The sequence below is a fragment of the Simochromis diagramma genome, unplaced genomic scaffold (genome assembly GCF_900408965.1).
Source record: "Simochromis diagramma unplaced genomic scaffold, fSimDia1.1 OVJJ01000746.1, whole genome shotgun sequence".
NCBI classification, from domain to species: domain Eukaryota; kingdom Metazoa; phylum Chordata; class Actinopteri; order Cichliformes; family Cichlidae; genus Simochromis; species Simochromis diagramma.
The window spans coordinates 4,348,360-4,354,359 of record NW_024386757.1 but is presented as its reverse complement, the minus strand read 5'-3'; positions in this window follow the sequence as shown (position 1 = coordinate 4,354,359).

Genomic DNA, 6,000 nt, shown 5'->3' with positions numbered 1-6,000 from the left:
TTCCCAGCCAGGTGTTTTCCTTTTCCCGTTCCTCCCTGTACTTTTGCAGCCTTTTTTTCTTTCTCTGAGGGGAACAAACATTGCTGCTCTAATGCTGGGTTTACACTGTGCGATTTTTGGCCCATTTTGAGACGATTTTTGAGTCGTGCGACCGATTTGGTGATCGGCCCGATTTTGGCCTTCATCGTGCATCGTGTAGTATACGTGGGGTAACGAGAAGCAATTAACACCTCACGACCAGCTCCCGATCATCAATCGCTCGTGAGGGTGTCACCGGAGCCGCTCACACTGCTCACGCGCAAACACGTAAACGTCGGTGAAAAAGATGGAGCAGCATGGCTGTGCAGCGTGTGATCTGGACACAAGGATGGAGGCACAACTTGTAGAACTTTGGAAAGCTCATCCGAGCCTTTTCAATGTGGCATCACAAAATTATCACGACCACAACAACCGTGAAAATAGTTGGATTTACATTGCTGTTCATTCACAGCTGCCTGATCAATGTTTTTCATTTGCAATTTAGCAAAGTTGATGGTGGTGGTGTGTCTGTGTGAGTGAAAGACAGAGAGAGAGAGAGAGCGACAGATTTTCTGTTATAACCTTCATTTTATGGAGGCACAGTGTGAGCACTCAGGTCGCATCAGAGTATCGGGCGGTATAGTGTGAGACCCTGCATCGTGACCTACCAACTTCTAACCCCTGCGAGTTAATCGTGCAGTTTGAGCAGGAGCTGAATAACGTGACTGAAAAAAATCGCACAGTGTCTGCCCAGCTTTAGGTGTACTGTCGTCCGAGACTTGCACCGCAGTGTTGGCGTTTGTTTCCCTGTTGGCCATGCTTGTTGTTGTGGTCATCTGTTGTCTTCCGGTATTTTCTCCGTAAGCGACCTTTCCTCGACCAATGAGATGAGCGGTAATCTGAATTGTCATACTCGAATTGTCATAAGTGTGCTGTCAGCTCATTGGTCACAAAGCAGGAGAGGGGCTGGGAATTATGTTTTCAAACAAAGCATTAATTCCATAAACATTTATAGACTACTTTTGATTCTCACTGTATTACGGGACAAAGTGCGTCCCTTATTAGCTCAATACGGGACGTGTACTTTTGTTTCTAAATACAGGACAATTCCGTTTTTTAAGGGACGGTTGGCAACCCTACTTACACAGCATCCCAACTCTTTAGCTCACTTAATGACTTTAGCTAAAGTGAATAGTTAGTCTAATTCATTAGTGCAGCATTACTGGATCACCTATGTTTGAAGATATATAATATGATATACAACTATCACTGAAACAGCAAACTTTGTAAATAAACAAACACTTCTCATTCTCTAAACGTTTGGCCACAGCTGTAGATTACACTATCAGTGCTTGTTCACTCTTGACAATAATTACATTTCTAAATTCTCTTTGTGCATTTACAGGTAAACAATATCTAATATTTTATCTAAATGACTGCTTTGTCTTTGAAAAGGTGAAGAGCCTGAGGCCGGTGACAGTCCAGTTCTACTCTAAGTACATTCTTACGGTGGTTCACAGGACAAGGCCACATTCCTGTCCTGCCAGAAGAGAAGAGAAACTTCAGAGTCTTCATGCAGTTCAACCACACCTGTCATATTCCGTATGACAGGGGTCTCAAAATCTAGTCCTCAAGGGCCGGTGTCATGCAACTTTTCCATGTGTCCCTGGTGCAACACACAATTAGTAGGTCATTAGCAAGAGTATAGAACTTGACTGCATGCTGAGGTGGCAACCCCTAACCCCACTCAAGTAAATTTAAGTAAATGTATGTATTTGGAAACATATACTTCTAAAAATTCTTTTATTGCACCATGTTCATTCACTCATGAGCTGCTGTAACATGAATCCAATGGCTGAATTGCCAACTCAGCATGCAGTCAAGTTCTTTAGTCTTGCTAATGACCTACTAGGTGTGTTGCAACAGGGACACATGGAAAAGTTGCAGGACAGCGGCCCTCGAGGACTGGAGTTTGAGGCTGTGTCCCAATTCAGGGTATACACGCTTGAAGTACGCATTTTAAGTGCAATTACGTCACCGCCATGCGACGACGGCTGTCCCAATTCGAAGTGTACTTCAAATGCGTACTCCAAATGCGCCGTCGATTTCCCCAAATATCAAGCGTGGTCCGGTGCACGCTTCGTGGTCCCATATATCCCACAATTCATAGCGCGGCGGTGGGTGTGGATAATTTTGCTGCAAAATACCGCAGAAGTGAGCGGCCGAAGAGTGAACTGTCAAAAGTAAGCACTGAATAGGATGTCACTTATTTATGTGTGAATGTTTAATAATGAAGAACATTAAAACATTACTGTTGGCCACATGTCGGCAAAGTTGTATGTACTTTCAGCGTTAACTTGGTTTTAAAGCCTCTACTTCAAAATATATATATAGTTGACCTTACAGAGAATGTGATGATTTCATGGATAATTAAAGTCAGTCATATATCCACAAACACAACAAGCTGAAAGTCAGTGATGCTGCTCGGTTTGCAGTCCTGAATATCACAGCACAAGCAGGATTCACTGCACTGTTAATGTTAGCTATGTTATATTGCTGCCTCTGTTCGGTGGTGTCGAGCCAAACGGACTTTAACGTGTGTTTGAACGAGCTGACGGTTCACTCGTTAAGCTGAAAGAAAGATGCTTTAATCACAGGAGTCACACATGTGTCCACTGTACCATCTGGGAACTCTTCTTGTTTAGCACTCGTAATGACACAAACACAAAATCCTCCTTCTCTTGTGCTGTTTTGTAGCAGTGTGTACACCTGAGACTGTCACCTGTCTGTCTGTCCTGCACTCTGTCTCTTTTTCTTTCTCTCTGATTGTGGAATAAAAGTATGAACATGTATTTATAAGTTACACTTGTGTTTGAATCCTGCAGCTTATCACACATTTGATTTCCATGTGTGACAACTGCAAGTGTCCAGAGTGAGGACAGACTGAGGGACCCACTGCTGCACATCATCTGTGAGGCTTTGCACCCCTGATGATCCACCAGGACAAACTCAGCAGTGTGTGAGGAAGAGGAAGAGGAAGAGCCAGCAGCAGCTGACAGATGGAGAGAATAGACAGACTGTTCACTGTTTGTGAAGGACTGCTAGGACTGTTGTCTGTCCTGAATCAGTCTCTTATTAAATAAATAATAAATGATAAATAATTTTATCATTCCAGTGTTTTCAGTGTGGGAGAAAGTACTCAGGGCCTTCAAGTTACACACTATGAAAGGCAGAAACAAGTTTAATGTCCAGAAACCTAAAGTATGTATCAGCAGCAGAATGGACCTAAAAATAAATGTTTGTTTCAGTTCTATGAAGCTTTGTATTTTGGATTAGTAGTCCTGCTGTGTTTGTTGCATCATATTGCTGAAATTGTTTATGTGCTTTATATATTCTGAGGTAAGTTGATCTATAGTGTTACATCATACTTTATAAGGATGTTATGTGTTTGTATACCTTCTGCCCAGTTTGACCCATTTAGCAGAAGTCAGCCTGTTTAAGGCTCTGATATCTATTCTGTATGACTTAAAGCAGTTATGACATGGTCTGATTTTCTCACCCAATAAAGGAATATTTAATATATCAGTCTACTCTTCATTCTATTAGAAACAGTTTTCACAGCTCGTACATTTGCTTTTTACACATGTATGTAAGCATTGAGCCAAATTTAGTAATGCCAACATATTAAACGAACAATACTTGTCTCTTATGTATAATACATCTGTATATACACTTTTGAGTGAAGATGTAAGGTGATAGGAAATATGAATAACTGCAACTTGAATCTTTGACCCAGAGTTCACGCTCACTGCTGTAATATCTATCTATCTATCTATCTATCTATCTATCTATCTATCTATCTATATATATATATATATATCTATCTATCTATATATATATATATATATACAGGAAGTGCAGAATTATTAGGCAAATGAGTATTTTGTCCACATCATCCTCTTCATGCATGTTGTCTTACTCCAAGCTGTATAGGCTCGAAAGCCTACTACCAATTAAGCATATTAGGTGATGTGCATCTCTGTAATGAGAAGGGGTGTGGTCTAATGACATCAACACCCTATATCAGGTGTGCATAATTATTAGGCAACGTCCTTTCCTTTGGCAAAATGGGTCAAAAGAAGGACTTGACAGGCTCAGAAAAGTCAAAAATAGTGAGATATCTTGCAGAGGGATGCAGCAGTCTCAAAATTGCAAAGCTTCTGAAGCGTGATCATCGAACAATCAAGCGTTTCATTCAAAATAGTCAACAGGGTCGCAAGAAGCGTGTGGAAAAACCAAGGCGCAAAATAACTGCCCATGAACTGAGAAAAGTCAAGCGTGCAGCTGCCAAGATGCCACTTGCCACCAGTTTGGCCATATTTCAGAGCTGCAACATCACTGGAGTGCCCAAAAGCACAAGGTGTGCAATACTCAGAGACATGGCCAAGGTAAGAAAGGCTGAAAGACGACCACCACTGAACAAGACACTCAAGCTGAAACGTCAAGACTGGGCCAAGAAATATCTCAAGACTGATTTTTCTAAGGTTTTATGGACTGATGAAATGAGAGTGAGTCTTGATGGGCCAGATGGATGGGCCCGTGGCTGGATTGGTAAAGGGCAGAGAGCTCCAGTCCGACTCAGACGCCAGCAAGGTGGAGGTGGAGTACTGGTTTGGGCTGGTATCATCAAAGATGAGCTTGTGGGGCCTTTTCGGGTTGAGGATGGAGTCAAGCTCAACTCCCAGTCCTACTGCCAGTTTCTGGAAGACACCTTCTTCAAGCAGTGGTACAGGAAGAAGTCTGCATCCTTCAAGAAAAACATGATTTTCATGCAGGACAATGCTCCATCACACACGTCCAAGTACTCCACAGCGTGGCTGGCAAGAAAGGGTATAAAAGAAGAAAAACTAATGACATGGCCACCTTGTTCACCTGATCTGAACCCCATTGAGAACCTGTGGTCCATCATCAAATGTGAGATTTACAAGGAGGGAAAACAGTACACCTCTCTGAACAGTGTCTGGGAGGCTGTGGTTGCTGCTGCACGCACTGTTGATGGTGAACAGATCAAAACACTGACAGAATCCATGGATGGCAGGCTTTTGAGTGTCCTTGCAAAGAAAGGTGGCTATATTGGTCGCTGATTTGTTTTTGTTTTGTTTTTGAATGTCAGAAATGTATATTTGTGAATGTGGAGATGTTATATTGGTTTCACTGGTAAAAATAAATAATTGAAATGGGTATATATTTGTTTTTTGTTAAGTTGCCTAATAATTATGCACAGTAATAGTCACCTGCACACACAGATATCCCCCTAAAATAGCTAAAACTAAAAACAAACTAAAAACTACTTCCAAAAACATTCAGCTTTGATATTAATGAGTTTTTTGGGTTCATTGAGAACATGGTTGTTGTTCAATAATAAAATTATTCCTCAAAAATACAACTTGCCTAATAATTCTGCACTCCCTGTATATATATATATATATATATCAGGATATCGATGGCTGATGGCTGATATCCAGAAATCCTACCAGTGGCTGGACAAAGCTGGACTGAAAGACAGCACAGAGGCACTAATCATGGCAGCACAAGAACAAGCTCTGAGTACAAGAGCCATAGAGGCTGGGGTCTATCACACCAGGCAAGACCCCAGGTGCAGGCTGTGTAAAGATGCCCCAGAGACAATCCAGCACATAACAGCAGGGTGCAAGATGCTAGCAGGCAAGGCATACATGGAACGCCATAACCAGGTGGCCGGCATAGTGTACAGGAACATCTGTGCCGAGTATAACCTGGAAGTCCCGGGGTCAAAATGGGAGATGCCCCCAAGGGTGGTGGAGAATGACCGAGCTAAGATCCTGTGGGACTTCCAGATACAGACGGACAAGATGGTGGTGGCTAACCAACCGGACATAGTGGTGGTAGACAAACAGAAGAAGACGGCCGTAGTGATCGATGTAGCGGTTCCGAATGACAGCA